At 44.3% G+C, this 26,638-nt stretch overlaps 1 long non-coding RNA gene across 1 annotated transcript in view; it reads right to left on the minus strand.

Moving 5' to 3' along the window:
* Nucleotides 1-7,807: 7,807 nt before the first annotated feature.
* Nucleotides 7,808-26,638, minus strand: part of LOC132250878 (uncharacterized) — a 101,983-nt gene continuing 83,152 nt past the window's right edge. The window contains exon 3 of the long non-coding RNA XR_009462548.1: nt 7,808-8,365. This is a non-coding gene — a long non-coding RNA (uncharacterized LOC132250878). The remainder of the gene's footprint in view (nt 8,366-26,638) is intronic.

Raw genomic sequence — 26,638 nt, forward strand, 5'->3', positions numbered from 1 at the left:
ACAACACCTACTGGACAAGGACCCCTTTCCAGCCTGGATAGGTAGCTATCCCCACCACCCCCTCTTCAACCAAGGACTTGGACTCTGCTTCTCTTCCCTACCTGGACTCCAGACCTTCCACCGAGTCTCTTTCTCCTGCTGCCAGTGTGTGTGTGTGTGTGTGTGTGTGAGAGAGAGAGAGTGAACTAATAACTTCATGGGGCTGTGTAGTGTGTTATCTGTTTAATAAAACTGTTATTTGGACCCCTAAATTGGGTTTTGCTTTACTATGGTTTAGCCCTGCTCCAATCTCTGCTCCTCTAACTTCTGTCTCATTTCTCCCTCTCCTGCTTCTGGCTCGCTGCCACCTCCAACACCTGTCCTGAGCTCCTCTCTGCCTCCAAACCCCCTGTTTCTTTGCCACTGTCTTATCCCCACTGCCTTTTCCTTTTCCCCTGAGCAACCAGGTTTCTGCCTCAGTTTCTTTCCTGGGTGTCTCCTCCTTGCCACCATTTATCTGCTCCCCCACCCCACTAATATCTCAGCTGTTTGCCTCCATTTCCAGGTCTAGTCTACCTTAAGTAAACCCAAGCCTCAGTTCCTCAGCCAGCTTCTCTGTAGTCTACCAGTTCTAATCCTGGTTCTGGCAATTTTTACTCCCTACACTTTAACTCTCTCTCTCTCACCTGAACCTTCCCCCAAGTATCCCAGGCACCCCAAGCACGCACATACACTGTACCATCCAAGTTAGGAACTTACCTGTGTGTATGTGTAGGTGGGTTATATGTGTGTGAACTGGTGTGTGTGTGTGTGTGTGTGTGTGTCATTGTGTGCATGATATACGAATTAGTGATCTGTGCCTAACTTTTGGGGTGTATAGTGTATGTGCTTGAATTGGTGATAGGTATGCATGTGCCTAGGCTGGTTTGGATGTGTATGTGACTGAGCTGGTAGTGTGTATGTATATGCACCTAACTGATTTGTGTATTTGTATATGTGTAATTGTGTCACACCCTCCTGTCTAACAGTGCAATATTGAGATCCTGAGAGTTGGCCTGACCCCACAGGGCAACAATAGAAGCCTCCATTCCCTCCCCACCACCCTGCCTGGCTGCAGCTGACAGCTTGCCATAGGCAGGAGGCAGGGTTGGGGACAGAGGCTTTGCTGGCTCAGCTCTGTGAGAGCCTCAGGGAGTGGCCTGCTGGGTGCCTGGCTGAAGTGCTAGCATGGTACCCTGCGAGGGGGACTGGGGGGGGTGGGTCACAAAGGTGCCTGGGAGGCCAGAGGACAACAACCTATCTTGAACTGATAGGGGATCTGGTGCAGAAATTTGATGCACCAGTCTAACCTAAATTGATTAAATTTGAGTGACACCGAATCTAGATCTATCTTACAGCAGGTTTCACCATTTTTAAACCAGTCTATGTGCACCCAGCATCTGTCTTATGGGTGCAGACCAGTTTTTACGCACTTATACCAGTTTGTGTATAATGTCTGTCCTTAGCCTCACATATTTTTGCACAGCAGGGAGCACAGAATTTAGAAAGAGATTTTCCTAGACCCTTCCGAAAGATTACTCTCTTACAGCAATGGCTAATAACTTGGGGGAAAAAAATTCCCCCAGACAGCCAGACTGCCACAGGAGTCACAGGACTTGGTTTATGCCTGATTCTGGTTTCCTGAGTGATCTTGAGTAAGTCACTACAGCTCTCTCTGCCTCAGGCTTCCAATCTATTAAGTGGGGAAAATGGTTTTACCATCTTTGTTGCATCTTAAAAGATCTAGGTATCAGATGATTGGAAAAGTTAAGTTTAGCCATATAATTTAGAATTTTGGTAACTTTTCTTACCTTATGTGATTATGAATAAAATGAGTATATTTAATACGTAATGGTTCCAAAATGTTATCTTCCTCCACCCCGCATACCCACATTTTCTCTTCTTTAAAACTACATAATCATGATTATCAACTAAACTCATCCATATTAGATTAGCTACTACAGCAATTATATGATCATTAACAATATAGGGCTCCAAAGATTAAGGACTTAATGAGTATGGAAGGTAATGAAATACTATGGAAAGTATATCACAGGATTTAATATTGTGTACCTTAGTGGTCTGTAAATCATGTAATATAATCCTACGATTCCATTACTTGACTGAATAGAAATAATCCTAAAATCCTGTTAGTATAGGTTTATTAATTATATTGCAGAAGTGCAAAAAGTAGCATGTTTATCCAATTGCAGCAAGCCACCAGATTTGTGAAATCTGTCCAAGGAAGCAAAAATTGTTCTGTAGGAAAAAAAGAGTGCATTTAAAATGAACGCACGATGCTGGTATGTCTCTGTACTGCCTATTAGACTGTAGCCTGCTATCTTTTGTCAAATCGTATGTCACTATGTCCACTACAAGTCCCCCCTGCCCCCCAACAAATAAACTCCGCTGGTTGATAGCCAAATAAATAAAATGGGAGAAGTAAAAAGGAACATAAAAAGCTTTTACAATTCTGTTGGTTTTTTTCTTAATTACAACATTATAACCATTCTCTCTCTCAAATGCACATACGAGCATGAATTACCATGTTAATTCATACCCTGATTGCACACACTGACTCAGATGAGCAGTCCTAGTAGTTCCAAAGCAGTCCTATGGACCCCTGCCTCTTTCAGTGAATAATATCCGTCCTGCCCACTAAGGGCCCATGTGAACTTCCTGGTATGCTGGTGTAATTTAGAAATAATATGGATTTGTGCCATAATAACTGGAAACAGAAGTGAATGCAATATGCAGTACACTTCGGTAGGATATTTGTCTCATCCATCATAGGCCCCTGCCTCCTTTGCTCATCATAACATTGTCCCAAATGGCAAAGAAGGCTAGAAGAAAAAGCCAGCATGTAAACATACATACTGTACATATACAAGGAGGTTAAGTATTTATGCTACATAGACAATGTTAACCTTGGTATTTCCCAACTGCTTTGTTTGCTAGTCTTTTTCTTATTTTTAAAGTAATTTCCATATTTTTGTAATTTCTTAGTTTTTAAAAAAGATAAATAGAAAAGAAGATGATATGCTCTCATGCACTTAAGTGGGCAGTGGATCTTAGAATATGCCTTAACATTAAAAAAAATATAACCAAAAAAATTCCTATTTTTTTTACTAATTCAAAAAAGGACAATATTATTTTTTTCAGGCTATGAAACCAGATTGTTAAATTAGTTGATTTAACTGAACTAATAAATTAAGCCAATTAAGACATGCAAATAATAATAGAATTTAATTAATGGAGATTATAATAATTATTCTAAATGAATTCCACAATACATCTGTCCAGTTAATAATTTAAATATTTACTGAGTTCCAGCTAACACTAAGAACTGCAGAACTGGCTACTGTAACAGCAGCAATAACTATACATGATATTTGTTTTCAAACAGATGTTGAATATTTAAAAAAAAGCTAAATTTCCTAAAGTAACAGTGCATGAAAACTGGGAGTTATAAATGTGCCTTTGGGTATGGATGTATGAACATTTTCCAGTGGGGTAAAAGGAAGCAGGGATCAACTGCTCCCAAGCTGCTCCACTCATGTGAATAGTGCTATTCTGTGATAAGTGGGAGCAAAACCATGGTAGTTCTGCCCTCAGTGAAAGAGGACAGTACAACTCAATTCCCTGTTACTCCACAGTAAATTATTCATATGTTCATAACCTCAGGAGGCTCAGTGGTGTTCAACCCATGGCCTATGAGGGAATAACTTGAGGCCTGCAGGCTCTCTCCCACTCACCCCTAAGTGGGCAGGGCAGTCCCAAAATGGGAACTTCGTCCTGGTCCTAGACTGCATGACTCCAGGATAGCATTTGTCCCACATTTTCAGTGTTGTGTAGGGATCCAAATTTTCTGTTCACCGTGGAAAAATGCAGGAAATGGCAGGTTTCCCCATGCAGGCTGGCAGAGTTCCAGCCTGCAAGGGGCTGCAGGGAGCAGGACACAGGGGTTGCCATTAGGACTGTGCGAAGTTTTGGTTGCTGATTCGATTCGGTGGAGATTCAGCCCAATTTGGTGGCTGAATCTCTGAATCCAAATTGAATCAGGAGATCCTTTAATCTCTCCGAATTGAATCGGAACTCTCTAAATTGATTCAGAGAGATTCGACTATTCGGACATAGAGACAGCTTTAAATGCTTTTTTGCATACCTCAAGGGACCAGGCGGCTCGTGAACGCTGAGATGCTGGGGTGGATGGAGCATACCACAGGAGCACAGGAGTACACCCACAGAAGTACACTCAGCAGCAGACCTGGAAGTAGACCAGAAGCACCTCCAGCCCACCAGGGAGTGCACTGGGGGCCTGCCTGCACCCCCACCAGCTTGGCGACTAGTGCCTCCTGGGTCTGGGGGGGCACCCGTTGTCCCCCTGCAGCCAATTGCTGAGCTGGGAGGGGACACCGGGAGGCCCCCAGCGCACTCCGTAGCTGACCCAGAAGTGGACTGGAAGTACTTCCAGTCCACTTCTGGGTTCACTGCCAAGTACACAGGGGCCTCCCCCGTGTTTCTGTGGGATGCTCCATCTGCCCCAACATCACAGCATTCACGAGCCATGCCTGGTATCTCAAGGTATGTAGGAAAAAACATTGAAAGCTGTGCCTATGGCTGAATCACTGATTCTCTGAATCAGCACTGAATCTTTGGATTCGAATTCGGCTGAATCGAATCTGGGACGTAATCCACATCAACAAATCGAATCCAAATCTGAATTGAATATGGCCTGTTTTGCACACCCCTAGTTGCTATGTACATATCCAGGAATACAGCCCCAGACAATTGTGGAGGGCAGCTCCCCCAACTGCCTACAGGTAAGTTGGGCAGGGGACAGATTGAGGCCCCATGGTGGGGGAGGGGATAGGACAGTATTGGCAGCTGGGACTGCGGCTGCTGCTTAGCCAAGTTGGTGCATGGGGCCCGGGGTAGTAACACGTGGCCACAGGGCCTGGCTTGGGAGTGGGATGGAGCCATGGGTGGCTCATACAGGGGCAGGGGGCAAGGCAGCTCCCTACAAGACTGCTACGTGCACTTCTTGGGAGAGGGGTATGGGGGGGCAAATGCCCCACAGATTTCTGCGAGGGGTGGGGGAGGCTTAGGGCTCCCTCCATTGCTTCCCTCCCCTGGAAACCTCATGCTGGCCATGTAACCATGGTGAGGCACCCTCTGCCCGCCCAGCAGCAGTGGCACAGAATTGTACCCCCCCCCCATTGCTGCTAGATGTGCAGGGGGTGCCTTCCCATGGTGGCACAGACAGCACGAGGCTCCCAGGACAGGACAGCAGGGTGGGGAGCTGTGAACAAACAGCAGGCAGCCCACTTCTGCTCCTGATCCCAATGGACTCTGCTCGAGCTGTGCTGTGGAGGATGGCGGCAGAGAAGGAAGGTGGGCATGTGTCCCACCTTCTAATCTGGAAGATGGTCATCCTACCACCACTCCCCACATCACTCCTGGGCTTTCTGTCTTTTGCCTCCCTTCTCTAGTTTCTGTTTCCTGCCCCTGCTCCCAGATGTCACACTGGATCATGGGTGGCCAGGTCTAGGATTAAGGTGCTGATTAGGGTTGGGACCGAGTAGGCAATTATTTCACTGGAGGGCCACTTAATAAGGAACTGTCAAGGACTGCAAGAGTAGTCCTGCCCCATGACAAGTGTTCCTCACCCAGTCACCTTCTTGGGACTGGAAATCCTGTCATTAACCCCTGACTTTACCACTGGAAGTCCCTCCCCTTGCCCCCAGAAGTACTCCTTTTGTTGGAGGGGTTGCCGTCTTGGAACCAGGAAAAAAAGAAATCATGTATTAAAAGTCAAACATCTACTATAAAATATTTTAATTTAATTTAAAAAAATATGTTTGTCCTGATTTATTTGTGTTTGCATGGTATATAGAGAGGTGATTACATAATAGCTTAAAAATGAAGTCTTTCCCTTATATATTGTGTGTGGAGGGAGTGTGTGGGGTGTGGATATGTATGTACGGTGGAGTGTGGGAGGGGTGTGTGTGTGGGGGGTTTGTGAGGGGGTGGCTGTGTATGTGGTGGGGTGTAGGGTTAATTGCAGTGTGGGATTGTGGCAGAAGGCCACCTCTGTTTCTCCCCATAAACTCTGCTCTGTGACAATTTGGTTAGAATGGGCCCAGCAGAGGATACACACCTTATCCTATCTCTTTAGGTAACCTGAGCTGGATACATGCTCCCTCTGTCCCTGTGACTGGCATCACATACCTGGGTGAGGGGCTTGCTCCCTGGGGAGCTAGAAACTGCCAGTGTGTCCAGCAACTAATGATGCATTTCAAATTGGTTGGCTAACAGCTAACAAGTGCTGGCCTCCATTGGACCAGGTAAATGAGGTCACAAGGGCTATATAAGCTAGGGACTGCCCAGGAGGAGGGGGCAGCAGCCACGAGGAAGACTCAGAGAGAGAAGAGCTGGACCATCTGAAAATTGTTCTCTCTCTCAAAACTCATGATCGAGGAACTGCCTGCCTCCAGACGGAATCTCCACCTACCTCTGGATGATACTTATGAGTAAGCTACCTGACATCTAACGAGATATGTAGCTTGCAGTAACTCAGATGCGTGATCAAAGGCTACCCAGCCATGGGAGTTTGCTCTATGGGATTTCTCTGATATTGCTCTACCCTGTACCCTATTCCAATCCTACCCCTTGTAACCAATAAAGTTCTCCTTTGTACCTAGTGTGGAAGACTTATTGGGAGTGGGTCTAGATTACGCCTTGGGGTCCCCTTGGTTTGGCTGACTAAGGGAGACCACTACTTGTGCTTCTGACTGAGTGAAGCATCCCAAGTTCTTTAAGTGAATCAAGTACCCTCAAGGGATACTAGGCCTGTGTTTCCCAGGGTGCGCAGAGCCAGAATCAAGCCCAGCCCTGGGTGGTGACAGTGGAACTCCCAGGCTAGTGGGTGTGTTCCGCCAGACGTGAGGTGCCCCCAGAGAGGCACTTGGAGCCTGGAAGGTGGTCAGGCACAGTGAGGTGGGTGGCTTAACACAGGAGCACCCCCTATTGGCCTGCCACACATATATGCATATGTGGGGGCTTGTGGGGGAAAGGTGTGGCTGTGTGGGGTTTGTGGGGTGTGAGGGAGAGCCAGAGGGGTGGTTGAGGACCCCCCCCCAACATATTCCCCGCCATGGTGCACAGCCTCTACCACCGGTTGCAGCAGCAGGTCCATGCAGGCACAGACTCCTGACAGCACACAGCTCCAGCCAGTTCCAGGAGCTGCATGTAGCAGCAAAGAGCAAAGCCAGGCCAGCCTGCCTCTATCATATGGAGCTCTCTGCGACTCACGGTGAGTCACCAAGGGGGAAGCCCTGTGACATGGAGCTGGCTACTTTCCCTGCTCCCTGCCATCACATGCAGCTGCTGGAACACCACTGGAAGTGGTGGGGAGCCCTGCCCCCTGCAACCCCGTGCAGGTCTGGGACCTGCATGTGGCAGCAGGGAGCGGGGTCAGGCCACTGGCCAAGCAAACACAGCTGGGCGGGCCACTGGGATGTGGCAGGCAGGGATATGGCTATGTTGATCAAGCCAAGGTCCCAGTTTGGCCTGACATGGGAAGCCTAGGGACCAGATACAATCTATGTGGATGGCAGGGGCCCCCTGACCACTCAGAACTTGGGCACCTCTGTACTAACTAACTGGGTCATGGCTTCTATCCAATACCCTTATTCAAACAGTAATGAGGAGAATTATTTTGCAACCATATCTATAAGGACAGAACTTACAGATTTGCTAATACATGACTCGGGTCCAGATAAACCTTGGTTTATGTCGACTCTGCAGCCAAATGCAACTTTACTTATTCATATTTACTACAAAACTGCTCCTGCCTTCCTTCTTGTTTCCTTTACAGAAGGAAGATCAGAGAGTATTTCTAACCCCACACTGCCTTGGGGACCTATACCAATGTGAGTTTATTTATTACCCTTCACTTTTATCCAAACATTTTCTACTGTGTCAGAGAAACCATTCATTATATCATTTCTTTTTGCAGTCTCAATGACATCCATCATTGGTAGTCATATATTCTGCTCCCACTTTAGGTCTTTTACACTGCTTTGGAAACTGCTAGCAAAATTCCTATGCTCAGACTTGTGCTTCTTTCCTTCCTGTCACCCATCCACCATCAGTTCATCTCCCTGAAGCTGATAACATACAGAAGTACATCTGTAAAGAAATCAATCCCAAAAAAATGTCTGTGATCTGGAGAGGAAACATCAGATTAAAAACCTGCCTTGAGCTTCCTTTCCCAGCCTCTCCTGCCAATGTGGTTGTCTCCCCTTGCTCTAACTGGTGGAGGCAATAATTATCAGTGGAATTCCTGTTGAAGAAACAAAAGGCATTTTATTAAAAATATAATTATGGGGTCTCAATACATGTTTGGGGACATTGCCTAACTATCAAAATCCCAATTTTTGGTAAATTTGTCTCTGCTCCTGTTGGTATAAGATTCATTCTTGGAAATGCATGCCTCTGTGGCAGTGAGATTCTCTCTCTCTCTCTCTCTATATATATATAGAGAGAGAGAGAGAGAGAGAGAGAGAGGTTTATAACAGTTAATACAGCCAAAGACTATTTCATATAGGGTAAGTCAGTGGACATATTACCTAGGGATTTGCATGATTACATATTCTTCTATGACCTTATCACCATATTAAAATAACTCTGACCAGGTAATGTGTTTACAGTAGCAAAGAGGATAGCTATACTGCTTAGAAATGCAATTGGATTTTCTCATAAAGTGTTGTAGCGATATTACAAGCTAAATACCCAGGAAATTACTGGAATATGATGGCAGGATAAGTTACGAGTGTAATGCACTACATAATAACATACAAGATCCTGTAAAACCCATAAGGTCAATTTCCTGTGAAACTGATACATCATTTTAATAAAAAAAATAAAATTGTGAAGATACAGAAGAGACTCCATAGTTGTAACTGAAAGGTTAGTTGTAAAATTTAGGTTGATTTTTTCCCCCCCCCCAAATTTCATTCCAAACATGCAATTTGTTTGAAAATTCATGTGTAAAGTAGATGAGAAGATTTTTCATCTGATACTAAGATAATTTGGAAAATTTTCACATAACATTTACATAAATATTAGCACTTTGTTACATTGTTTCATAATTTGTCCAATCTATTTCTTAGCACAAGAGACACTTCTGAACTCCCAAATGGACAAGGCTCTTGGAAAAAAAACAGATCCTTAGCTGGCATAAACTGCTGTAATACCACTGAAGCCAAATCAACCAGTGGTTGAATTTAGTGGTCATGAACTCTATTTAAACAATCATGGATCTGGGACAATGAGTTTTAAAAAGTGGTATAGATGTTACTAATGGTCTTTATTGAAATAAATTTATTTCCACAAGTCACATGGGGAGATTCTCAAGTCAAAATGACTTTCAGTGGGGTTCTGCCAGCTAATCTGCATTTGCAAATCTGCTCCTCCTCCTCACTAACAAGGGTGGGATTATTAAAAGTACTCATCGCCAGCCTAACTCTACTTCCATTGAAGTCAGTAGCAACAGATGTCAGGGAGGAGGGAGCTCTGCCCTCTCAAGATGAATACAGGAGAATTGGATCCAAATTGGCTGGGTGGTAGGAAACAGAGAGAGAGCCAGGGACAAGTCGGGCTAGCAGCCCAAGCCAGGGAATAAAAGCTGGATGACCTTATCATAGTTTACATTGTGTCCGCATTGCCAAACCGCTATGTAAAGTCCCAAGTGCAGAATTGGTTTCAGGAGAGGCATAGGGCAGTGCATTACTAGTTTGTACTACAGTAACATACATTGCCCCCCAAGAATCCCAGGGAATTCTGTCCCTGAGAGTGCTTATGATTCAGTTTATGGTAAAACCCAACAAGTGAGTGTGATCAGTGGCAACAAGGAAAGGGAAGAAAGGATATAACAGTAATAAGATTTCACAGTTGCATATGATAATATTTTTAAGTAAATAAATCTCTAATGCCCTCTGTCTCCATACCTGCCATTTGCAGACTGGTGGCATCACTGCTGGAGGAAGTTTTGCACATATAGCCTGGGATGTTTTTAGATTAAGACAAGGCAGTTTCATGAATAGCACAGTCACATTGTAATCACAAGACACTTAAAAGACATGCCTGGGTGCATGTGAGGTATTAGGACATTTCACATCTGCTTTGCTTTGCACCCCTCGAGCCCAATTTCTTTTCCACAAGCTGCTTCCCTAGGTAGAAATGGTCAGAAAAGGCCTGATCCAAAGCCCAGTCAATTCAGTGGAAGAAGTTCACTGAGTCCAGTGGCTTTGGGTCAAGCCTGGCTCTCTAGGGAACACAGATATATTTGATTCTCTTTCAGTCTCTTGTAATACATTAACTCAAAGTGGCAAGTACTGCATCCTTTTTCCTAGGCCATTTAGCCTGTTCATTTAGAAGTGATGTGTGCAACTGACTTCAAACACACGATTGCAAATGGCAATCCTGTCACATACTGCAAGAGGTGCCTACCAAACCTAATCAGTAGATTTGCTGCTTCCTTATGCTTAGGCACACATATAGGGGGTGTACAAACAAAGTATTATTCAACCCACATGCAGACTGTGGCACAGAGATCTCTTCTGATCTGCTTAATGGCTCTGTTTCTGTTCTCAGAAATCAGTGACTAGCTGTTACATAAAGACAGCACAACAGCGAAAAATAAATGGTATCATCAAGCACGATGAACCTTCCAGCTCCCTCTCATCTCTTCAGCCTTTATTCTAACTAAACATTGCTGAGACATCTTTTAGGGTTACCAAAAGAAGCTATCAAGCTTCCAAAAATCCTTGTCACATGAAAGGAGACAGAATTCCTTAAGAATTACCCCTGAACCAAGAGACAGATCCTTTTTTTTTTAAAGGAGAGCAAGTGCCTTTCCCTGACCCCAGTGCAGTCTGCATGTTTGGTCTGTTTCTTATACATTTCCCCAAGTTATTATTAAACACAACCTCTCTAGCTAACTGCCATCGGAATGAAAGAAGTCAGCATGGGGGCATTCTAAAATTACACCAACTTGATTAAAATTAACACAAAGCCACAGCACCTTGTTTTGCTAGTCTTTGCTAGTACAACCCGTAGCTTGCACTAGCAAACGCAAGCCCGTATCTGCTACATTTCTGCACCACTGACATTTGATTTAGCTTCCTCTGAGAGCAGTTCTATAAAATGACAAACCCAGAACTTCATTTAAAACCTTCCCCTTACCCTATCCACAAAGCAGCAGCAGTGGTCCCATTAAGCAGGCTCTCTGATTTCTGATTCTTGCAAGTCACTGCTTTCCTCTTCTTAATCACTGTCGCAGCGCTCACTACCACTCTACATGTCCCTTAGGCAACTGGGAAAGGCGTGTGGGGATGGGCATCACGGTGAAGTTGCTAGGCCCTTCCTGATATACTGCAATAATGAGGACTGGGCCAGAATACAACATCAGGCTGTGCCAGATTCCAAGCACTCTGTTGACCTAGCACCTGTTATAAGTCATAAACTTCTGACAATCAGCTGTTCAGCTAATATTAACCAATGAAATGGCTGGACATGGCCAAGTGTAATGGGGGGGAGAGAGGGCAGAGAAATCAATGCATAAAACAAGTTATACCAAAAAAAAAAGTACTGTTTCTTTTTTTCTCTTTTTGTTTAGAAATGTTCTTGCTTGAACTCCCCCTCCAATGGGTTATCACACAGTCATTCCAGAATCTCGTTGTGTTCCCATTGATTCATTACGTTAGCCAGTCTTTCCTTCCTGCTTTCTCACGTTTCAGATATTTCAAAAGTTCCTAGCCATAAAGCTTAAAAACACAGATTCTTATTTTCCAGCATTAAAAAAAGAGGGAGCTCTTCTTGTAGAAAGTGAAACCATAGCTCTTAAACAACTCCTGCAACCGTAGGAAAAGAAACACAAAGCTCAGCTTCAGCAACAGTGAGAACAGTTGCACTACTTCATTTCTTAATGGCATGTTTGTGATTTGTGACTGGGGGAAAGCGCGGTGAAATATGGCACTATTGCATCCACCAAGGAGATAAAATAAGCTACCGTTTATTAAAGTGACTCATAAAAAGCAAAACAAAGCAAAAAACCCACATACCCAGCAAAGCTTACACAGCATGTTAATATCCTGCTTAGAATAACAAATACCTACCACATGGGCTTTTCTTCCTTTCTTTTTTTTGTATTTTTAGGAAATTTTGAAACTGGATTTCCTATGTCCCCTTAGTATTCCAGGGGTCTCACAACAGTGGGAGAGGTAAATCATGTATACTGTGGTAACAATAGGCACCAGAGGGCAGCTTCACTATAGCACTTGTGCTTCAGCTCAGCTTATTCTGGTTTTGATCAGCTAAAGACAAGACCTTACACAATCCTGACTTATTGATACATCAGTTTCCTTGTATAATTCATCATGGTGTATGAAGGGAAAAATGGTGCAAGGCCACCCTTTTTTTCCTGAGCATCTAAAGGGAACAGAGCCTAATGAGACCATATGTCTAAACGTCTATATGTTTATGGAAAAAACAGGCTTCAGTGGGTAAGGTCTTTTCCATGGGGTTGTGTTGGCTGTGAAACTTTGCTGCTGGCTTTGTTTCGGTTGGACTATTATTTTAAACCCTGGCAAGGACACCAGGTGCCATGTTTGTAATATATATTTATTTTTTTTAATTAAATGATACTCTTAAAAATGTCGGTAGAGGCATATAAGAAATAAGGCCAAATTTTCAGTGCAGTAGAGACAGAGTAGATGGACATGAGGAACAGAAAGCTATCTCAAATCTGAGAAGCAACAACCCACTACATTCTCCTCCTTTCACCTTCTAGAAGACGGGAGGACAGCTGAATAGCTTTGACAAAGTATATAGCTCCCATCATATTCAGCTGTGGAGGTGGGCTGTGGGAAAGGCCAAAATGGAAAAAAAAAGATTAGAACAGGAGCTGAGGCATCTGCAGTCTTACACAAGGGGCAGGAATAAAAGGGAAAATTGTGCATCAATTCCAGGAATAAAAGGAGAAAGGGAGAATTGTGAGGCATCTTAAAATGGCCCTGAGTGAGGCCAAGGGATTATGTCTGGCTAATAGGAGAGACAAAGAGATTAATTAGGAGTTGATGGAAAGGAATTAGGAGTGAGAACTTCGGGGAGGGGGAGGTGGTTTGCTATCCCTAGGTGTAGGGGTGCAAAGTGAAGTTGAATTGGTTGAGAAAAGTAAAGGCTGGAAAAGGGGCCAAGAATGGTACCATGACCCAGCCAAATGGAGGTTCCAGTACAAAGGTGTCCTTATGTTCCTTTTGCTTCTGCTGAATAAATTCCTTCATCTCTGGGAGAGAACTTGATTCATAATCAGAGCCTGATTTCTGTTGTCTTATGACAATAGCCTGTGGGTAGAGGGAGGATTCAAACCGTTTCTCTCACTTTCCCTATTAACCACTGTGTTTTTTGCCAGGACACTGCAAGACAAACTTCTCTGTTGTACCCAAACACTGAAGTACTTCTGCACCACACTGCCATTCTGCATTTGAAAACTCTCAGTCTTACTGGAACACAATAGGCATCTTTCAGACAATCTCAAAATTCTTTAAAATAGTTGTAACAGTTATTTAAAAAATACCTGGGCATCACAGGACCAGATGAGATCCTGGTATTGCAGTCTAAGACATTCCATTAGGGTGTGTGTTGACGAAACAGGTGCCCTAAATTGAAGCAGTGGGTTTTAAAAAAACAACGCTTCAATTTAGGGCTGATTAAAACCCCGTGTCGTGCACACACCCTGCTGACTTACCTGCCTCTCTGGCAGGGAGGGAAGGGCAATCTGTCAGTGGGCAGAGCGGTCCCTGGGCTGCAGGGGGGGAGGGGGCTGGTGCTTCCCTCCATGGCTGCAGGCACCCAGCTTGGGCAGTCCTGGGGGGCACCGCAACTGCTTAGAGAAGCACCAGGACCCCATGCAGCTCAGGCAGGCTCCAGGTGTGGGGGGAGATCAAGCTCACTGCTTTTCTTGGGTGGAGCCTACTTTCTCAGCGGCTACCAGGCTGCCTGCAGGGCTTCCTGCAGAGCCGTGGAGCTGCATGGAGCCTGGTGCTTCGCTCCATGGCTGCAGGGGCAGCAAACTAAAACTCCTCAAAGGAGTTTTAGTTTGCTGCACCCCAAGTCATTTAAGGCGCATTACACTGCTGAATTCCTAAAGCGGCTGGAATTGATGTACAATACACCACCAAGCTGTGCAAACACCGACACCATTAAAACAGTGCAAAAGCATTTCTCCTGCTTTAAAGTGTTGTACACACATGCCTCTTGTTTTGTCTACACAGGACACTAGGCTCCAATCTCTTTAGATGTGTGTGTTCAACCACCACTGTTGATAGCAGTTACAGGAGGCAGTGCAGTCCAGGGAACAGCATGCTGGACTGAGGCTCATGAGAGCATATTCTATTCTTGTCTCTGCCACCAGCCTCTAGGTCACCTTAGGCACATTACAAGAAAATGAATCAAGTTTTTATTTACCATATTCAGAGAAAACTGTATCTTAATAAGTTTAATAAAGGGTATTTGCTTTGGGAACACCCACGTGCAAACCACATATTATGGCGATTTCTTGGTGGCTCCTCATTTGGTATCAAATTAGAGGTAGATCTACACCAACTAGACATGGCCTCAAGCTGTAGAATTCAGATACCATTTAATTTCTCAATTTCAAAGGCATTTACTTAAGCTCAGTTGGGCCCCCTGCAATATGTATATCAGTACAATATGCCTTACTTTTACTGTACAGCACCTATAAACTTGTTAGGACAGGGACTGAATGTGCTAACCCATGTATCCTAAGAAAGCTATAATAAATACTAACAGGGAGAACTGAAGAGTGCTGGTTTAATTTCTCTACCTTCGCTTACAACCATCTGTTATACTTCAACACAGAACCAAGCTAACAGTCTCTGAACTAACAGTGGGTCCCTTTAAGGCCACCATACAGCAGTAACCTGAGAAACCCAGCACAGCTGGTATAATCAGTCAATATTGCACAAGTAGTTACAATGTGAAGCAAGCTGCTCAGGATCTGGCAGGAAACTAGTGTTGGACCTGTTCCTGGGTATGCGCCTCGTGTTACTTCCCACAAGAGGTTATACACCACCATCGAATTTTCTCACATAGCGCCGTATTGCTTTTACGTTGTTGCCCCTTGTCTAGCAAACAGCTGCTTCCTACGTGATATAAGCTACCTAACTTGTTGTATATCTACAACCAAAATGCTATTGAAACAAGCTCACACTAATGGGAGGAAAAGTAAAGAAAAAGTGAATTTCACTGTTACCCCCTTTCCTACTTTTTAGCTCCCCAGGTTGGAAGGATAAAAATCATATGGCTAGATGCAAAAAAAGGACTTGGATACCTTCTCGAACATAACAGATACTGTAGGTGCTCAAGAAGAAAATTTAGAGCCTTAAAACCTGCCTGGTTGCTCCCTAATCTTGAACATACCTAAAAAGTTCTCCGAGCACCAAAAGTCCTGGATCCTCCTTGGCACAATCAAACTTCTTTACAAGTTGAGAACCAAGGGGAACAGCCTCCCCCCAGGAGTGGTGCAGTCATCCATCCTGGTGATCTTCAAATAGCATCTTGACGCCCATCTTGCCAGGGTCATCTGATCCCAGCGGTCTTTCCTGCCCAAGTGCAGGGGGGTGGGGGAAGTTGATGATCTGTAAGATCCCTTCAAGCCCCAAACAACTATGAAACTATGAAACCATAGCAACTATCATCCCTGTATTATGTTTTCCATTTGCTGTGAAAAAAATGCAGTTTTTTCTTTGAAGGAGAAAATGTGGGAAACTGCTGTTTTCCCCTGCCAGGCTGGCAGAATTCAAGCCTGCAAGGGGCTTCTTGGAGCTGGGGGAAGTGGGATGCAGGAGGTGCCATGTGTTTGTGTACATTTACACATATGCATGGGGCCAGGAACACAGAGAGCAGTGGTGGAGAGCAGTCTATGGGGAGGAGCAGGCACAAGTGACATAGGCAAGGGTTGGGGGGGGCAGACTGAAGTCCCCTTGGTGAGGGAGGGAGTGAGGCAGGGTTAGCAGCTGGGGCCAGGGATGCTTCCCAGCTGGGGCAGTGCATGGGACCTGGGGCAGGAGCAGGAGTGCACAGCCATGGGGCCCAGCTGGGAAGTGGGATGGAGCCATGGGTGGCTTGTCCAGGAGGTAGGGGGAAGCTGGTTCCCCACTGCTGCATGCACTGCCAGAGAGGAAGAATAGGGGGGGCATGTAGGCTCAGGGCTCCCCACCCTGCTGCCCTCCCCCTGGGGCTTCTGCAGCCCACCAGCTAGGACCCAGCATGTGAGGGCAGAGAGATGGGGAGGATCGGTGTCCTGCTTTTGCACTTTGAAAAGATGGTCACTCTTTCAGTAAGTGGTTTCCAACTGGGCCCCCACACAAAATATTTAACTATTCCTCAATAAGTAGGGCAGTTTCAACAGGAAGCACTGGGAGACATAGTATAGCCTGTCCAAAGCAATCTCCGGAGAGATGGCAGATATGGATTTGAATCCTTTCTGATAGACAGGACTTGATACTGCGTCTCCCACATGCTGAACGAATAGCCTAATCTTTCAGCTATTGAATGAAGGAAGAGCAGCTATCACCAGCTCCAGATGCTCTGTGCAAAAGAGCAGGACAAGACACCACCTAAGGAAAGGGCTCAGGGCTGTTAATCACCACTAGAGCCAGCTGTCACCTTACACTATGGAGCTAGAAGCCTGCAAAGGGGAAGAGTTTGAGAGACACATTCCTCTTTTCAGCATTTCTTATTGGCAGTTCCTCACTCAGTGTGTTGGGTTATGTAGCTCCCATTCTTAAAGCACTCAACTCTGCCTATGCATTTTATAAAGAGCCTAAGTGCCTAAACTGGGACTGAGATTCCACTTAGTGAGGGGCCTAAAAAGTCAGTTGTCACCACTCTCAGCACTGATGCATCTAGCTTCTGTGACTCCAGCTTATAGTGCCTCATCTTCATCTGAGAGGAGAGTATATATGGAGGGTAGCTGTTACTCAAAACTTCATTTTTGGGGTTTCAGCTTATCTGAAGAATATCCATACTGACAACTGTCTTGCTTGTGCTCAATTGGCATTTATAGACATGCTCAGGGGGGAGGGAGGGGATTTTAAATGGAGTGGCTCTGAGAGCCGCTTTAATTAAAGCACCTGGAGCATCATCTGTATCAGTGTCCTTGCACTGAAAAATGGCGGTGAAGATGCTTTTACTAACTAAAGCTTGTTCAATGAGCTTTAAAGCATGGGGACACTGTTACACATTGGAGTCTGCTGGAGTGCAGTAACTACCACGCTCCCGCAGACTCAATTAATTGAGTCTGCTCCATCATGCTGTAATTACCTCTAGGATAGAGTAGGCTCCCACAAGAAGTACTGGTTTCTGGTCCTACTTCTTTCCTTTCCGAAGGGACATTTTGGATATTTTTACATATGCTCTGGGGGCAAGGGAATGCTTTAATTAGAGTGGCTCAGTGAGCCACTCTAATTAAAGTGCTGCAGCATCCCGTGAATTCAGTGTCCCACCCTTCAAACTGGCAATGGGGATGCTTTAACTAAAGCTCATTCACAGCAAGAGAAGTTCAGGTTAGATATTAGGAACAGGTTGTAGAATCTTCATCCTTGGAAGTTTTTAAGATCCAGGTAGACAAAGCCTTGGAGCTGGTCCTGCTTTGAGCAGAGGGTTGGACTAGATGACTTCCTGAAGTCCCTTCCAACCCTAATTTTCTATGATTCTATGAGGTTCTTCTCTTGGCTCACCATGTTAGTATCTCCTCCTGGATTTTAACACCTGCTAAGTGCGGCATACACATGCATGGACCAGGTATAGTTTATGTATTCCACCCTCCAAGATAGGAAAGTGGGCATAAACCTTGGAGCAGGACCTTTGAGACCATTGCTCCTTGTTCTGTCATCTGCCACCACTAAGAACAGTTTAGCTCCATCCTCCATCCTCAAAGCACTTAAAATGAAAAATTAAAGCTTAATATCACACTTAGAAAGAAGTAGGGTAAGCAACTTGGCTCATTTTTACAGATAGGAAAATTGAGGGAGCGAGCAGCTGATAGTGTTGGGACCTGAAATGGAACTCAACCTACTTGACTTCCAATTGTGTGCTTTAACCTCCGGGTCAAATAGCATAAGGGAAATGTCTGTTATTTTGCTGCATTTTAGCATTTTTGCTTCCATTGTGTACAGAAGAGTAAAGAATTTGCTCTTATAACTCAATATTTGGGAGACAGGAAAAATGGGAGAAACAAGGGTTGGAATCTGTTGGAAGCAGTTTAAAATGCTTTTCTTGTTGTGTGGTGGCCAGCTTGGGGGAAGAAGCAATTGCATTCTCCAACAGCTTTGCTTTTTCAATTGCTACAGCATAGCCAATTCCATTTCAACCACTAGAGATATTAGCAACTTCTGTTCTCCATCTAAAAAGGGTCTATATGTTGTTGACTAGCTGACAAATCCAAAATACATCCCACAAACCCCTGCTGTGAGCTAAATTGCTGTTCATGTATTACGTGTACCACTTAGGATCCATCTTCTGAACTTGCCAGTTGCCAGGGCTTTCCCCCCTCTATTAAAGAAAAACAGAAAAAAGTGTGCTGCACACTTAGACAGCCAACTTTTATTTTTAGAGATATGAAACAGTGCCTTAGCATGTCTCCAAACAGAACAGACTGCTCCCTAACAAGGCAAAATATAATTATTAAAAAAAAAATTGGACTGTATGTCAGAATCAGACAGGAAAACATGCATATATAAAATGTTCCAGGAATAGCTAAAGGAAGATGGAGAATGAAAAGTCTGAAAAACCCACAAATGGTTAAGTGGTGAGTTGCTTGTCCCACAGTCATACCACAAAGACTATTCATTGAACCTGGCATCTGTGCACTGGCCTATTTACCATCCAGTTTTTCTTCCACCCCCTAAAAATGCAGGCAGGGACTGAAAAGGTTTTAGGAAAAACCACTCTGGTTAACCAATTATGTAATGATGCTTCCTGACTTTCAGTTCTCTCAGGCATAGGCTTACTAAATGAGATGGTGTTATGGATGGCCCTTACCATAGCACAGCTCCTCCCAGTTTCGGAAGCTGTGCAGTTTTGTTGGTAAAAGGAAGCTTCGTTCTTTTATGGGGTCCTGCTGGGGGAATACTAAGCCCCTTTGTGGTACAGAAGTCTGTTACACTGACCCTCTGGTGAGGGGAAGGTCATAAGCAGGCTTCCTTAGCACTCACTCAGCCCGACCAAAATGTAAACCGAAGAAGAAATATAAAGAGCATACACAGAATGAAGGCTGGCTCAGTCCTTCCATATTTTTCTCCTATGCAGAAGTAACTCATCTCTTGCAGGTCCCCCACCTTCCTCCATCATTATCAGGCCTAGGTAAACATGAAAGTTGAGAGACATGCTTACAGAAGTAAGCAAACTTCAACATACGTGGCTTAAAGAAAAATAGCAGGTGGCAGGGGACTCCTGATTAAAATTCAAGAGATGCCCCACAATGGGTTCCCATTGGGTATATGCGAGTACTGCATTGTCCTTACTCCAAGATAATAAATTCAGTCTAACTCTGTGCTGATACTTGTACAAAATACAGCAGTACATCCACAATACCACACTACCACCATCACACTTATAAATGTAGGTTTCTCAATATTGTAATAGCAAACAAGCTTAGGCAAACTACCCTAACATTGTACATGAAAGTGAAGCAGTCTCAGAGTATGGTTGGATGAACAAATTATACTGAACTACAAGGCAAGAGGAGGATTTGCAATGAATCAGCTGATCTGTAGTACCTGATCCATGTGTCCATTCTAGTCTACCGTATGTTGAATTGGGAGCAGTTTACCTGAATAAAATAAATAACTGCTATTTCATCAGCTTTCAGTTACTGCAATGCAAAGCAGACACATGAAACAGCTACTGTAGATCAGTTGACTCGCTCCAAACCCTTCCCTCATTTTTTAATTCGTTATAATTTTTAGATCTATCTGACAGTCAAATTTTATACATAAATACAGCAAAGATGTATTTATAGAAAACAGAAATTTCCCTGTTCCCAGGCTTTGTTTCTGTAGGAGATCAAGTTATTTTTTTTCCCCTGACTTCTACACATGCCACAAAACAGATTATCTGGATTACTTGCCAATCAGCTTAGTTTAACTGGTAAAACTGATACAAGGCTGGACAAGAAAACAGATCTCTCGGGATCAGCCTGATATATACTGTTGTTGCCACAGCGCTGTCCATGAAGCCTCTCAGCAAGCCAGCTCACCCATACACAGTGCCAGATGCCCATGGCATCTATTTAAGGTTTCTTTTACCCCAGTGGAATGATTAGAGGACAGAGATAGTAAATCTTTTTCCATTTGATTTTGTGGTGGCAACACCACTGTAGATCTCATTTCTAAATGCCATGGATGAGCTGTTGAAATCAAAAGAAAAAATTGAAGATCTGGGAAGTGAGATGTTCCAGTATGTCTTATCCTCCCCTTTTCAGGGTTCCACCAGTCTCTGGTATATCAGATATAAAGGCTTTCTCTGTCTCAATCTCTACACTTTTTCAGGACTGGCACCACTAGAAAGAGAGGCATGAAAAGGGCTCTGAAAGCTTGGCTCAAGCTAAACAGATTAACTCCCCAGCATGGATCCTTGCTTTCCAAATTTGCTCCATGAAATATTTATGCACAAATGTACCCTGGGAAAGAAAACACATTTTAAGATTTACAGAAGCCAGATAAGGGGAAGTATATTGACTGATATCAGCATGTCCCCATCCCCCCCCTTTTTTTTTTCTTGCTGACATCCTAAGGTTGCAAAAATCAGACACAACAAGCTAAGCATTGTCTGCTCTCAAAAGTACAAGCCCATCTGGTGAGCCAGTCTGGTCTGTTAAAACAAAATAGTCAGCCATATTGTGGCATTGCTTTTTATGCAAGCGTCCTGCTCCCGCATGTGTTTCAGTGGGGAAAGGAAGGGAGTTCTGCTTTAAAACTGCTGCCATGATATGGTCTGCTAGGTTTTACTTAATGCCTCAAGGGTTATCTAAAATGGGACACATTCAAATACATCTACCAGCACAATTCAGCAATTACTTTATTCAAATTGATGTGGTGGGAATGCTCCAGACAATGGATATTTTAGGAATTGTCAGTGAGAAAATAAACTTGATTTCTTAGCTCTTTCCATACATGTAAACATTTAATGGGCAAGTTAATATATGTCTATTTACTTAAGGCAGATAATGAGCATCCTGCAATAGAAATTGACTTGTCTTTTGTGCAGTTAATAAGTATACACACACATAGTTAATATACGACTATTTAGGGCAGATAACGAATGTCCTGCAACAGAAGTTGACTCCTCTTTTGTGCTTCATACTGGTAGAAGCCAGGCTTGCTACTGGAACTCATTAACAAAACTCTCCAGTCATATATTATGTTAGAAGTTGGTATGGTAGAGTATGGGACATGTTTTGTAAGGACAAACTCTGTCTTGTTTAGGAAAATGGTTCTATCACTTTAAATAATTTGTAAGCCCTCTAGTGGCACTCACCACATTCTACATTTTAAAAGCAGCCAAAAAACAGAGCAGCAACTAGGCTTTGTGTATATTTAGCATATGCAGTCATATGAGTCAACTATGCCTCCATGCTTTCTTTATGTGGCTCTGTTGTGCAAAACAGAGCAGACTTACTAAGAAAGAGAGTGGGAAAGAGAAAGTTATTATAAACAATATTAGGTGAAACATCAAAGATCAAATAATGCCATCTAAAAACTCACACGTGAACAAGATGTGTTTTAATTCCAGGGGTTCATTAACATGGGGCACACAAACTCAAGGCTGGGCTCAGACCCTGAATTTAGAGTAAGCACTAAAAGGTTTTCATGCGAGAGAAAGGATTTTTCTTTTGGCTATGGCTTTTTTACAGAACCTCTGATCTAGCGAGGGAAGAATTCACTCAAGGTCAGACTTTGGGCAAAGCAGCTTACAGTGGACCAACTATCCCAAACCCCCTGTAATATAGAAGTTACACACATAATGGTGTCTCAAGAAAAATACCTATGCGAGAGTGTAGTGGAAGAGATCTGAGCAGTCTGTAAGGAAGTGCTAGGAAAGGTAGAGAGACTATAAAAGCAAAAACAAGGCAGGGTAGGTTAAAGACAGGTACCCCACTGAGTTTTATAAACACTACCTCCAGCCAAGGCTTTAGATAAGAAAGATACTTGTAACTCATTGTGGTTATCTGTGAATGTTTAAGCAGAGTTGGTATAAAAGCAGAAGTAAATGGTAGAATTTGTATTATATGAGCACTTGCTGTATAAGGGAAGCAGTGGTCTAATATATCATAGACTGCTTTGATGTGTAAAACTAGTGCTCAACTTTTTAGACTACACACTATGGCTAAGTACAGACATTCAAAAAGCCCGAGACAGAATTGATCTAAGTTATGCGGGTTTCTGTAAGTGGTGTAGGATAGATTGGTAGCAAACAGAACACATTTGCCCTTTGGTGGAGGGGCATGCATTGTTTTTTGAAGGAATCCAGAGTAGGTGCTTGCACAACCTCTGGGGGGAGTTTGTTCCAGACCCTGGACACACGCACCATAAAAAACTTTTTTCTTATATCCCTCCTGGAGTTTATGGCCATTAGATCTTGTTATCCCTTGGGGAGCTCTGGTGAACAGGTGTTCTCCCAGGTCCTGATGTACCCCTGTTATGTAATTGTAGGCTGCCACCAAGTCCCCCTGAGCCTTATCTTTTCCAGACTGAAGAGTCCTAAGTCCCTCCTTATCAAGTCCCAGACTCTCCTTATACAGCCTTCCCTCCAGGCCTTGGATCATATGAGTGGCTCTCCACTGGACTCTCTCAAGCTTCTCCACATCCTTCCTGAAGTGGGGGGCCCAATACTGGATGTAGTACTCCAGCTGCGGTGTCACTAGGGCCAAGTAAAGCAGGAGGGTGGCTTCCCTGGTTTTGCTTGAGAAGCATTGGTGGATGCACGCCAGAGTTTGGTTAGCTTTGCCAGCCACAGCATCACATTGGTGGCTCACATTCATCTTGTGGTCAGTCAAGACCCCAAGTCCCTTTCGGTCATGGTGCTAGTGAGCGTAGCACTGCTGAGCCTATAAATGTGCTGGGGTTTCTTCCTACCAAGGTGCAGCACCTTACCCTTCTCTTCATTGAAGGCCATCAGGTTTTGATCAGCCCTCTTTGAGAATGTGCCCAAGTCGGCCTGCATCCCCAGCCTGTCCTACAGTGTGACCACCCTCCCCCATAATTTGGTATGCCTGAGAGCTTGGTGAGTTCACATCCGACTCCCAAATGCAGATCATTAATGAAGATGTTAAAGAGTACTGGGCAAGTACTGAGCCCTGAGGGACTCCACTGGTCACCCTGCGCCACACTGATTTGCTTCCTTCAACTAGTACTCTTTGGGTCCGACCCTGTAGCCAGTTGCCTAGCCATCAAACCATATGATAATCAAGGCCACAGTTCCCTAGCTTAACCATGAGGACATCATGGGGAACTAGGTCAAAGGCCTTCTTGAAGGCCAGGTATATGATGACCACGGCATCGCCCTTGTCCAGGGCATGTGTTACCTGGTCATAGAAAGCGATGAGATCGGTCAGGCAAGACCTGCCAGTCACAAAGCCATGTTGGCTGACATTCAAAAGCTTGCCTTCCATCAGTCTGGTGCTGATGGATCCCTTGACAATTTTCTCAAGGATTTTTCCCATGGACAGATGTAAACCAATCAGTCTTACAGTTCCCCAGGTCATCCCTCCTCCCTTTCTTGTAAATAGGGACCACACTGGCTCTCTTCCAGTCATCCAGGACCTTACCCGAGTGCCATGATTTTTCAAATACCTCTGCCAAGGGGGATGTCTGCCAGCTCCTTCAGGACTCTCAGGTGCATTCCATCTGGGCCCGTAGACATATGAATGCCCAGTTCCTTGAGGAGTTCCCTCACCTGATCCACCTCGATTTTAGGCCCTTTGCCCACTCCCAGATTGGTTTGTGCAATTCCTGACAGTGTGATCCTCCTGGGAGGGTGACAAACCAATGCAAAAAGAGTCATTTAGGAGATTGGCCCTTTCTTGTGCACTGGAAGTCAGTTGCCCCATTGAATCTCTCAGGGGCCCAATGCTAGCCTTGTTCTTTTTCTGGCTTCTCACATATCTGAAGAAGGACTTTTTATTGTCCTTGATTCCCGTAACTAGCCTAAGTTCAGTTTGTGCCTTAACCACTCTCTACAGGTGCAGGTGAGTACAGAGTAATCCTCTTTGGTAATGCTTCCCATTTTCCAGCTGGTGTAGGCCGCTCTTTTGAGCTTAATAAGGTCCAAGAGTTCCTTATTCAGCCATGGGGGCTTTCTTATCTCATGCTATGAAACAGTGTGGTAAATGTCTTTAATTTCCCAGCGTGTGTCTGCTGGCTTTAGACAAAGTGGGCCTTGAAAGACACTTTGCTACAAACAGGTTTTTAAAAACCAATTAACCCTTGCCATTCCCCTGGACCATTGTTCCAATGCAATATCTACTTTACTTACAAGCCAATTTTTAAAAGCAAACTTTTAAATATTATTTTTTATCCATCAGTGGGTCTGATCGGGGGCCGGGGGGATTGATGGATCTACAAGAGGGTTATCTGTATAGGGCTGGGGAGGAAGAGCACAGCTCTAGGTCTGGGGTGAGCAGCTGGGCTCTCTCAGTCCTGGAGCTGTGCTCTAAATGCTCCATTCTATAGATCTGGTTAACCCATTCCTAAGTTCACTTCCTCTCAACTTGGATTGGGCCCACCATTTGTTGCCCAATTTAACCCACCTGAATGGCTGCACAAATAGGCATTTAGATCAACCTAACCCTATAGATCAATCTATATATATTAGACTGGACATTAGGAAGAACTTTAGACTGGACATTAGGAAGAACTTCTTCACAGTTCGAGTGGCCAAGGTCTGGAACGGGCTCCCAAGGGAGGTGGTGCTCTCCCCTACCCTGGGGGTCTTCAAGAGGAGGTTAGACGAGTATCTAGCTGGGGTCATCTAGACCCAGCACTCTTTCCTGTTTATGCAGGGGGTCGGACTTGATGATCTATTGAGGTCCCTTCCGACCCTAACATCTATGAATCTATGAATATTTAATGCCTGTACATACCCATATAGTAACCAAAATAGACATATAGAGCACAAGCTTTTGTGAATTGAAGCTCACTTCATCAGATGCTGTAAAAGGATTTGGAACAAGCAGTGTATAAGCAGAAGGGAGATATTAGAATACAAAAGACAAAGAAGGGGGAGAAGGGGGTGGGTGGGAAATACAGGCCCATAGTTTTTAAATAACTCAGGCTGTACTTACATGCCTACAAGTCTACAGGGAGAGACTGGAATTAAAGTGATGTAACCAGTGCAGTCTAATGCCGAGTTTCATAAATCTATCAGGTGCTCATGTAAGGATCCCTCATTCTTATGACAGTGATTGCAATGAGAATGAAAAAATGCCACAGTATCATTTCTGATGCACCAATAAAAAATAGTAGCTTAAAAATGTTCCTATTGACATACTGTCATAAAAAGTAGTGGTGAAAATGCAATAGGAAACTATTCTCATAATGAAGATTCCCAAGGGAATACAGTGCAGCAGTCTAATTCTCAGGTCAAAGGAGATCAACTAGTATCACCATAGGCCTGTGTCCTAATGACAAGGACTATATATAGAATAGAAAATAATTTACATGTCAACTGCACATGAAGTACAGGCAAAGCATCAATAGCCCATGGAAAAAAAATATCGTTGGCTTCTTCCAGTGCAGAATAAATGTACCACAACTTTTGCATTACATACTCTTTGCTAGGGCTGTGTGAAATTTCGCCACCAGTTTTGTTTCGAGGCCGTTTCAACTCGTTTCGAGATCGAAACAGCAAAATTTAAATGAAACAGATATCGTCGAAACAGCCTCGAAACAAAATGAGGCAAGTCAAAACATTTCGAAAATTTCGAAACGTTTCGACTTTCAAAGCTGAAGCTGGGCTTGCCTTCAATGCCTGCAGGGAAAGAGAAACTAAATTAAGGAGAGGGAGGGGAAAGAGGTGGGGACAGGGAGGTGGGAGGGAAGGAGTGCTTTCATTGTTGACTGTGTAGCTGTCCAGTGACTGGTATCCTTTCCTGGGGTCCCTTCTGACCCCAGTCAGTTGTACAAGCACCCATGACACAAGTTTTGCCTGTCAGCAGCCAGAGGTGCAGGGCCCCAGAACCCAGAAGCCCTGCACTGATCTCCTTGACAGCTGGCAGACTTCACGGCCTCAGCAGGGGCTAGCAAGCCTGCAGCTTTCACCCTGCTGCCCCTTAACACACAGTGTCACCCACGTCACAAGTTTTGCTTGTCCACAGTTTGAGGTACAGTTTCCCCCAAACCCCTGCACCCATCTCCTTGAAACTTGGCAGGCTTTGTGGCCTCAGCAGGAGCTAGCATGCCTGCAGTTTTGACCCCACTGTGGCTTAACACATACATGTGACATGAGGTTTTCTTTCAGGACTTTGGGGTGC

This window comes from Alligator mississippiensis, chromosome 5 (assembly GCF_030867095.1).
Source record: "Alligator mississippiensis isolate rAllMis1 chromosome 5, rAllMis1, whole genome shotgun sequence".
Lineage (NCBI taxonomy): Eukaryota > Metazoa > Chordata > Crocodylia > Alligatoridae > Alligator > Alligator mississippiensis.